We start from the raw sequence: 10,838 nt of genomic DNA, 5'->3' as shown, positions 1-10,838 counted from the left end.
AATGCCGCTGGCTTCACAGAATTCAACAAACTGTTGGTTTTTGAATTCTCCACCATTATCACTACGGATGTGAGCCAATTTTAGGTCTTTATCATTTTCAAGTTTTCTAACCAAGTTTGAAAATGTCTCAAAGGTCTCATCCTTGCTACTCAGCAAGATGACCCAAGTGTACCGAGAGAAGTCATCTACAATGACCAAGGAAAATCTTCTTCCACCCAGACTCAGCGGCTGGACTGGACCGAAGAGATCCAAGTGTAGTAGTTCTAACGGACGCTTAGTTGAGACAATGTTTTTGCTATGAAAAGATTGTTTGGTTTGTTTTCCAGCTTGGCAAGCGTGGCATAGTTGATCTTTTTCAAATCTAAGTTCTGGCAGTCCCTCAACTAATTGCTTTCTTGCTAATTTGGCCAGTAGGTCCATGCTGACATGCCCAAGTCTCCTGTGCCATAGCCAGGAATTTTCTTCCTTTGAAACTAAGCATACAGTTTTTGAAAACTTTTTCTCTAAGTTTAGCATAAAGACATTATCAATCCGAGGGGCAGTTAAAATTAACTCATTTGTTTTTCCCTCGTATATTTTACATCTAGTAGCATCAAATATAACTTTTCTCCCATTGTCACATAGCTGAGCTACGCTGAGTAGGTTATATTTGAGTCCGCTGACTAGGGAGACTGACTCAATAGTAGGATTACCTCCGATGGTTCCTGACCCTACTATCTTACCCTTTTTGTTGTCTCCAAAACTTACGCTTCCTCCTCGTTTATGCTCAAACGTGATTAACTGAGTTTCATCACCAGTCATGTGCCTCGAGCATGCACTGTCAATATACCACATCTTTGACTTCTTAGCACACCTCAGGCTTACCTGCATTGTAACTAGTTACTTTTAGGTACCCAATTCTTTTTGGGTCCTTGCTTGTTAGGTTCAACAGGTAAAGCATTATATTTTATCTTATGGCGGCATATATGGACAGTATGGCCATTCTTTCCACAAAAGTCACAGCTGACCTTCTGTTTAGGATATTTCACTGACTGGTCAGCACCCCAGTGCTGAGCGTGCCAGCACACCTTAGTGGTGTGTCCTCTCTTTCCATAGAAGTCACAGCTGACCTTCTGTTTAGGATGTCTCACTGACTGGTCGGCACCCCAGTGCTGAGCATGCCAGCACACCTTTGTGGTGTGTCCTTTCTTTCCACAGAAGTCACACTAGACATTTCGCTGGGGATTCCATCTCTGCTGACCAGTACTTTGATACTAAGCATTCAGAGGAATATTTCTTTTGTTTGGAACCTTAAGTTGGTTCTGAATAGTTGTGACGTCCTTTCTCAGTTTCTTAGAATCTGATTGGACTTCAGAGACTAACTTATGCATGATCTCCATATTATCATGCAAAGTTGAGTTGTCCTGAAGAAGGAATCTGAGGTCACTCAGCTTGACCTCTTCAACTTCGTCACATCGCCTGCTGAGTGCTCTAACTTTCTTATTACACTTTTTGACAAGTGTGTAGAGGTCACTCAGGGCATTAACCATTTCGTTTCTGAGTTGGGCAAGTGATATTACCTCATTTGATTGCTCCTCATCGTCAGATGCAATGGAGGGGTCAGCATGTTCAGAGACGCATGGCTCAGCAAGTTCGTCAGCCATGAAGCATATCTTTGCTGACTCAGTGGCATCAGCTTCTGATGATGAAGACTCATCATTGTCGCTCCATATTGCCACCATTGCCTTTTTGCCGTTCTTTCTATCTTTCCTCAGCTTTGGGCAGCTGGACTTGATATGGCCAGTTTGATGACATTCAAAGCATGTTATGGGCTTTGAGCTGTCTTTCTTGTATTTGTTATCGCTGGACTCAGCATTATACTTATCAAACTTCTTGTAAGGCTTCTTAGAATATTTGTCATTCTTTCTGAACAGCCTTTTCATCCTCCTGGTGAACATGGCCATCTCTTCATCGTCTGTTGAGCTCCCATCAGTGGAGTCAGCTTTCATGACAAGAGACTTTTGTTTCTTGTCCTCAGACTTTTCCTTCACCTCGAAGTTCTTCATAGATATCTCATGGGTCAGCAGTGAGCTGATGAGTTCATCATATTTGTAGGTGGTTAAGTCTTGAGCTTCCTCGACAGCAGTCTTCTTTGCTTGCCAGTTTTTAGGAAGACTTCTTAGAATCTTCTTGACTTGTTCTTCCTCAGTGAAGATTTTCCCAAGTCTCTTGAGCTCATTGATGATGTTTGTAAATCTTGCATTCATGTCAGAGATTTCTTCACCATCGTTCATTTTGAACAGCTCGTATAGTCTCATCTGCTGGTTCACTTTGGACTCCTTTACTTTGTTGGTTCCTTCGTAGGTGACCTCCAGCTTCTTCCAGATCTCTTGCGCCGACTCACAACCTGAGATTTTATTATATTCTGCAGCATCGAGCGCACAGTGAAGCATGTTAATAGCCGAAGCGTGATTTTGTAGCTTCTTGAGATCATCCTCTGTCCATTTGGCCTCAGCTTTAACAACTGTTTGGCCAGCCACAACTTCGACAGGTACAAACGGGCCTTGGACTATGGATAGCCATGCACTCATGTTTGTAGCCTGAATGAAATTTTTCATCCTATTCTTCCAGAAGGTATAGTTAGACCCAAATAATAGGGGAGGCCGAGTAATGGACAGCCCCTCAGGTAAGATCTAAGTTGTCTGGTTTCCTGGGAGAAACCGAGTGCTGTTTTCAGACATAGTGGGGATCAACTCAAGGTAGTTAAACCTTTAACATTGAGCTTTTAAGCTCTGATACCACTTGTTGGTCCCTTATAACGTTAAAAGTATAGTTCCAAGGGGGGGTTAGGAACTATTTAAACTTTTTATCGTTAAGTCTGACTTCTTTTTCTATGAAAGGATTTGGACAGCGCGCTGAGTGAATTAAGACACTAGCTTAGTCAATTGGTGACTAAGTCAGCTTCTTTCGTTGAGTCAGGAGATAGCACTTAGAGTCTATTCCTGAACTCAAAGACTCAGTATGCACAACTCAGCGTGACCTCTTTACTAGATCAGTTTTGTTTTAAGCAAGCAATTTATATATTAAGGAGTTTAAGGTTAGAAAGATGTTACTCAGCAGATTTATCCAGGTTCGGCCTCTAAGCCTACGTCCTGTCCCCGGAACACGTTCCGAGCTTTCGAATCCTCTACTGAGCTCTTTAAAGGTAGAGCCTCAAACCTTTTACAACTTAGAAACTAAGTATGACAAGAGTACCTTCCTCTATACCTCTACTCAATCCTAATCTCACGTTGAGTACTATAACCGAGTACTCAGCTTCTCCTTTCTAATCTCTAGAAATGATAAATGTTTGTCCTAAACAACAATTGCTAAGACACATTAGATGATTGAATAATCACTCTAGACTTTTACACAAATGATATGAAATTTGGTGTAAGATTTCTTTGCTTTTTCTTGCAGAACTTTGCGTAGGATTTTGGTCAGCGTAATGCCTTGATCAAGTTCTGTCTTTGTGAAGCGACTGAAGGGCTCTATTTATAGAGACATATGAGGCAACAGTCATTTCGAATTTCGAAATAACCGTTGGAGGGAAACGGCTGTTGGTCCCTTATAACGTTACAAGTATAGTTCCAAGGGGGGGTTAGGAACTATTTAAACTTTTTAATAAATTAGGGCAGACTTCTTTTCTTAAGAGAAAAGGTTTTAACAGCGGCGCTGAGTAATCAGTAAGATACTGGCTTAGTCAACTGGTGACTAGGTCAGTTTCTTGACGTGAGTCAGGAGATAGCACTTAAAGTCTATTCCTGAGCTCAGATGTTCGAAGCGCACAACTCAGCTTGACCTTTTTACTTGGTCAGTTTTTGGTTATTTAAGCAAGCAATGTATATAAGGAGTTTAAGGTAAGGAATACGTTACTCAGCAGATTTATCCAGGTTCGGCTTCTTCTAAGCCTACGTCCTGTCCCCGGAACACGTTCCGAGATTTCGAATCCTCTACTGAGCTCTTTAAAGGTAGAGCCTCAAACCTTTTACAATCTTAGCAACTGAGTATAACAAGAGTACCTTCCTCTATACCTCTACTCAATCCTAATCTCTCGCTGAGTACTATAACCGAGTACTCAGCCTCTCCTTTCTATTCTCTAGAAATGATAAGTGTTTGTCCTAAACAAAGATTTGCTAAGACACTTTAGATGATTCAGAATCACTCTAGACTTTTACACAAAGATATGAAAATATAGTGTAAGATTGCTTTGCTTTTTGCTTGCAGAACTTGCGTAGAAATTTGGTCAGCGTAATGGCTTGATCAAGTTCTGTATTGAATGAAGCTTCTGATGGAACTATTTATAGAGACGTCTTGAGGAATCGGTCATTTCAAATTTTGAAATAACCGTTGGAGGGAAACGGCTTCCTGTCGTTGTCATCCTGACTTGCTCAGAGCTCTCGGCCAATCTGATTTGTGTATCTTCTGTCCTCGGTCAGCTTTTGGTCAGCTCGGCAGAATGTCTCTCCTTTTATGGTAAAGTCAAAGTGGAAATACTTTGTCTGGAAGTTTTCCTTAGCCAGCTGCTGTCTTGTACGCTTTGTCGAATCAACTCAGCAGCTTCGTTCTGAAGTTGTTCCTGGAAGGTCTTCTAGATCCTTCTCTTGCTGAGCTGCGTTTTGTACACAGCGACACCGTTTTGATAAATGCGGGCCGAGTTGTATTGAACAGTTTGACTTGGGCTTTGACAGTTGTATTGGGCTTGGGCCTTTTAATCCTTATGTCTTATAATCAATTTAACTCAACATTGAACAAACACATTAGTAGAATAAATCAAAGCATTTAAACTTAGTGTGTTTAGAATATGTTTTTAATTACAGTTAAACAATTTTGTCAAATCAAAATTATGTGGAAAGGTGTTTCAACAAACTCCCCCATTTTGATGTTGGCAAAACTATTCAGCGAGGAACTCAGTGTTGAGCTCCCCCATGATAGTTGACCTAATATAACTTAGCAAACTCCCCCGGAAGGGTTGAGCTACTGACTTAGTTTTACTCTAAACATTTAAAGGTTTAATTGAGTAAGTCTAAGGTCAGTTTTTCAGATATAGGTCAGCTCATGGAACATATTCTATTTTACTCAGTGTTGAAGCGGAAGGTTTTATCATTCAGAGGGCGCTGAGTAATTTGTTGTTCAATGAGTTTTATAAGGCAATGTTTTATAAACATATAGGTCAGTGTCAAACATGTTATCAGCATTTGGTTCAATCAATAAATTTTATAAGCCTTTAAACATAGCTGATTTAATTGAAGATACATAATAACATAATACACATCATCGCATAGAAAACGATTCATAACTCAGTGTTTGAACAGAAGATGCAAGTATTGATATTTAATATAGGTAGTCAGTGTTTACAAACAAAATTTCAAGACAGGCATAGAGACTACATACTTAGCCTATACTGAGATAGCCTATATCTATTTCTTTTTCTTCTGTTTGGACTGACTAGACTCATGCTGTGTTCTCGATTGTGCTTTCTCCCCCGTTTTGTCAGCATCGGGAGGAGGAATTCTAAAGCTGTCGGTTAAGACGGCCCTGGTCAGTTCGTTGGACAGCGCTTTAAGTCTATCAGCGCTTTCATTAACACCATAAAAAATAGCCACTCCATTATCTGAGACCTCGGCGGGTATATTAAGCTCCGCAGCGCTGATCATGCTGACGATGAAAGCTTGAGATTTACCTACCCAGGTAATGGCTTCGGTCAGGCCAGCAATGACTTGATGGAATGTTTTGAGTAAGTAGGTGTCAAAGTATTGACACTGAATATTGCTGTGACGTATGTGGTTGAAGGTTTGTCTGGTGATAGACAGCATTTCATTTTGTTTCATAGCGTCAGTATCCATCTCTTGCTTGTTCAGATTCAGCAATCGAACAGCCTCACCAATTTGCTCTACTGAGCACTAAGAATAAGAAACCATTTGCTCATTGGTTTTGAGTTGCTCGGTGTGAAGCTGAGCAAAGAGCATCTTCACCTCATCAGAGGTAGCATAGCGTGTGTTCGCAGCTGACAAGTTCTGAATTTGTTGTTGTAGAGCATTTAAGTGTTGAGCAGTTGTCAGCTGGATTTCGGCTAGCTTGGCAATAGAATCCTGCTTAGCTTGCTGTCCTTGATAGGAAATGATGATACTCAGCAAGTCCTTGAATCCCTTAACTTCGTTTAGAAGCTGAGTGACTTGGGAAAGCTGAGTTGTCTCGATATTAGAAGACCCAGCAGCAGGAGTAGAAGATTGTTGAAGGTCTTTGATCAAAGTCTGCACTGAGTCGATGATGCGTTTGCCAGACTCAGTGACATTGATGTAGCTTAGAGATCCTTCATTTGGTTGCCCAATTACATCAGTATGACAGGTTGGAATAGGAGTTAGTGGGATAACCTGGTCAGTGCCTGGAATTTGGTTTTCAATCTGCACTTGGTTGATGTGAGGACGATTTTGATCGGCAGAGGGGTTGATTGGAGAAGTAGAAATTCGAATACTGTCCGTGCTGACGAGGGCAGATGTGTTTGGAGTCAGCACGATGCTTGGATGGATAGCATTGACAGTAGACGTCTCAACTTGACTAGTTGAGTTAGCGGAAGCATTTAAGTCGGCATGTTCCTGTTGGGAAGAAACAGAGGCTTGCTTTTCGATGGATGGAGCAGAAGATGGTTGCCTTTTGAAAAATTTCAACTTGAGTTTGGAAGAGTCTAAGGTCGGTTTTTGAATGACGAAGTCAGGGACATTTGGTGGTTGAACAGGAAGTTCACTGACAGTCTTCTCACTTGCCTTAACCAATCTTCTTCTGCGAGGAGGAGTGTCAGCTTGAATGGACTCTCCTGAGTGAGATCGAGAAGATTCTTCTTGCTCAGCATGTAGCTGATCAGTTTGTTCATGGGCTTGATCAACGTTGTGTTGGTTAAGTTCTTGTTCTTCTTCAGCAGCCAACCCAGTATTGGCATACTCAGCTGCGTTCTCACTAGCTGTCTCCTCATTATCCTCAACGTCATCCTGACCGCTGGCCTCTTCTTCTTCATCATCTTCTGAACTATCACCATCCAGTTCTTCCTCAACTTGTGCAATGACCTGATCGTCCAGTTGCACATGTGCTTCTTCTTGCTGTTGCTCAGCAGAGGTTCCTTGACTTAGAACAAAATGGGTGTCATCAGGAACGAAGAAGTCAGTAGGAACAGCGTCGAGAGGGGTCAGCTGTGAAGACTTACTTTTCTTCTAAGGATGCTCTTCTGTTTCAGGCTCATCTTGCCTGCTCCTCTTCTCAACTGACATAGGTTTCTCCTGACCGGGTTCAGCAACTGACTTAGGCTTCTTTGCCTTAGGCTCAGCTTTTCTCTTGCGGTCAGCTGGAGTCTTAGTTCTTCTCCCTTTCTTTGGGATAGAAGTTTCCTCAGTTTGTTGTTCACCAGCAGCATCAGTTTTTCCTTTCTTCAGAGGCTGATTGAATTTCAAAGCCCTCAGCGAAGCTGCTGTGATTTCAGAACCCTGAGTCGTCTCCTCACCGTTAAGATCAATTTTGTGGTCAATTAGGATCCTGGTGATGAGCGATCCTAGCCTCAGCGTGCCAGTACTGCGTAAGAAGCCAGCGATAAGAAACACTGACATGTTGATTGGTTTGTACGTCAGCATATGCCATATGAAGCATTGCTCAAAGTTCGTTGCTGAGGTAGTGCAATTGATCTTCGGATAGATGAAATAGGTCAGCAGGTAGTGAGCCATTTTCTGATGCTGACCCATAGATGTACTGGAGATTTCTCCTGAGTGGCCTTCAGGTTTACAGAAATTGACGGCGTACCCAGTTCCATCCTGATCTCCAGATCTCCTTAGCCTTGCTCCCTCAGTCTTTAACTTGAGCAGATTCCCAAGGTAGAGAGGGTTGATGAAGATAGTTTTCTCTTTCACCACTGTTACCAGATAGTCCTAGTTGTCATTAGCAACGCGGAGGTTGTGGTAAAACTCCTTTACAAGGTCAGGGTAAGTGGGATCCCTAATTGAAAACAGCTCAGTCCATCCATTCTGTGAAATCCACTCACAGAAGGGTTGTTCGTTTTGTACGAAGGCTTCAGATACCCATCTTGAGGGCTCAACCTTCCATTCTCGTACGTTTTCAAAGACCTTTGAGTAGGTCCTGGTTTTGGCAGGCTTTCCCGTACCAGAGGAGGATTGGCCAGCTTTTCCTTTGCTGGGTGTGGGAGGATTTCTTGTAGGTTCATCGGAGCTGGGTTTAGAGTGACTAGCGCCGGAGAGATTGAAGGAAATCTTAGTCATATTTTGGAGAAGAAAGTGTAGAAATCTTTGGAGAGGGAGAGAGAATTTCTTAATCAAAAAGGTTCGGAAAGCGTAAAGACTAAAAATGGGGAATTACCCATTATTTATAGCGGTGAGATGTGGATCTTATCGAATCCATATGTCAGTTTTGCCTTGGGATTGTCAACCGACAAAGATCCTGGCATTTATGACACATTCGGCGTATACGTCATCCTAGCTATTCGCGTGCTTTAGCATTGAGTGCAATGGATTTAATTCACTCAGTATTTAGAATACTAGGCGTTTCATATTCTGAGTGGTCAGCTTTTATACACCGATGATTTCTTAGTTTGAGATAATTACTCGGTGTGGACATTCACTCAGTGTTGATGTTTATGATGGTGTTAAATTTTACTCAGCGTAAGAATCACTCAGCATGCATTTCCATAAATCATTCAGCAATTCACTCAGCATATAGTAACATTTCAGAACAGGAATTTACTGAAGAGGATTAAACATACCAATGGCTTCTCTCAGTATGTTGAACTGCTCACGAGCCAGTGGCTTTGTGAAGATATCGGCAAGCTGTTCATCCGTTGGGACAAAGGTCAGCTTTATCTCGCCTTTGAGTACATGATCTCTTATGAAGTGATGTCGAATGCTGACATGCTTCATTCTGCTGTGCTGGATTGGGTTCTTTGATAGATCAATTGCGCTTTTGTTGTCACATCTGACTTCGATTGTCTTTGTTTGAACACCATAGTCTTCCAGCTGTTGCTTAATCCATAGGACTTGAGCAACACAGTGACCAGCAGCAATGTACTCAGCCTCAGTGGTGGACAAGGCTATTGACGCCTGCTTCTTGCTGAACCAGGATACAAGACAGCTTTCTAAGAATTGACATCCTCCAGAGGTGCTTTTCCGTTCTAGCTTGTCTCGACCATAGTCAGCATTAGTGTATCCAACGAGTGTGAAATCATGAGTGTTGGGATACCATAAACCTGCATTCACTGAGCTTTGCAAGTATCTAAGGATTCTTTTTACAGCAATGTAATGAGATTCCTTAGGGTTAGATTGATATCTAGCACAGTAGCATACTGAGAACTGAATGTCCGGTCTACTAGCTGTTAAGTAAAGTAGAGAGCCTATCATACCTCGATACAATTTGCTGTCTACTGACTTACCATTCTCGTCAGCGCAGAGGACGGTGTCAGTGCCCATAGGAGTGGATATTGGCTTGCAATTTTCCAAGTCATATTTCTTTAATATCTCCTTGGCATATTTAGCTTGACTGATGAAGATGCCATTCTTTCCTTGTTTTATTTGAAGTCCGAGGAAGAAGTTGAGTTCTCCCATCATTGACATCTCAAACTCAGTTTGCATTTGCTTGCTAAATTCCTTGCACATTGATTCGTTAGTTGCACCAAATATTATATCATCAATATAGATTTGAGCCAGCAGGGTATCTGTTGAGCGATTTCCGCAAGTGCACGGTATACGCTTGTAGTAATAAAAGATATCGAACCCACAGGATTTAGTCCATTGTAAAATGTTTGCATTAAAAGTTCAGCGGGTAATTGGTGGTGTGGGCATAAACGTTGAAGTTCTTTAAAACGTTCCCAAGTTTCATAAAGGGTCTCATTATCATTTTCAGAAAAAGATGTTAACTCCTTTATGACTCTTGCGGTTTTTGCTAAAGGAAAATATTTAGATAAAAACGCTTGGGCTAATTGTTCCCAAGTGGCAAAAGTTGCGGCTGGCATAGAAGTTAACCATTCTTTGGCTCTATCCTTCAAAGTGAAAGGAAAGAGGCGAAGTTTGATTGCTTCTGCAGTCACATCTGGGATTTTAAATGTGTCACAAATTTCTAGGAAATTTGTTAAATGGGTGTTAGGATTTTCGTTAGGTAACCCGTAAAATGTTACATTATTTTGCAACATATTAAGCAAAGCTGGCTTAATTTCAAATTGATTTGCGGTGATTCTGGGTCTAACGATGCTATTGGTTACACCGGCCACACCTGGCCTAGCGTATTCCATAAGTGTTGGTGGGTCTGCCATTTTTTCTGGCTCAGTACGTGTTTTTACTGGGGTCTTATTTTTGTTTTTCTTATTTTTCTTGTTCTTCCTAATGGTTTTCTCAATTTCTGGGTCTATAGGGTCTGGTGGAATGCCTGAATTTCGAGAACTGCGCATGAACCTGAAATCTTGCACGAACCGAAACTACCTACAAAACAGAATTTGATAAATAAATAAATTAGTAAATGAAAACTATTAAATTATAAAAGTTAAAATAAGTATGTTTAAACCTAGATTCGAAATAAAACACGAAAAATTTAAAATTTTGTCAAAAATTTTGGCGTTCCCCGGCAACGGCGCCAAAAACTTGTTGAGCGATTTCCGCAAGTGCACGGTATACGCTTGTAGTAATAAAAGATATCAAACCCACAGGGAACGCTTTTTAACTAAAACTTTATTTAATTCGGTTTTAATCTCGTGTTTAGGTTTAATAAAAGAAATACGTTTAGTTGATGGAATAGGTTTTGGTAAATTAGGATTAGATAGAAGAATTATATCGAGTTTA

The 10,838-nt window shown here is 41.2% G+C and overlaps 1 non-coding gene across 1 annotated transcript; it reads left to right on the top strand.

Moving 5' to 3' along the window:
- The first annotated feature begins 9,830 nt into the window (after positions 1–9,830).
- On the top strand, positions 9,831–9,937 carry LOC136225178 (small nucleolar RNA R71). The gene has a single exon (XR_010686908.1). It is a non-coding gene; the product is annotated as a small nucleolar RNA R71 (small nucleolar RNA).
- The last annotated feature ends 901 nt before the right edge of the window (positions 9,938–10,838 follow it).

This window comes from Euphorbia lathyris, chromosome 3 (genome assembly GCF_963576675.1).
Source record: "Euphorbia lathyris chromosome 3, ddEupLath1.1, whole genome shotgun sequence".
NCBI lineage: Eukaryota > Viridiplantae > Streptophyta > Magnoliopsida > Malpighiales > Euphorbiaceae > Euphorbia > Euphorbia lathyris.
The sequence above is the reverse complement of the archived record's forward strand: the minus strand, read 5'-3'. Positions and strand labels throughout refer to the sequence as shown.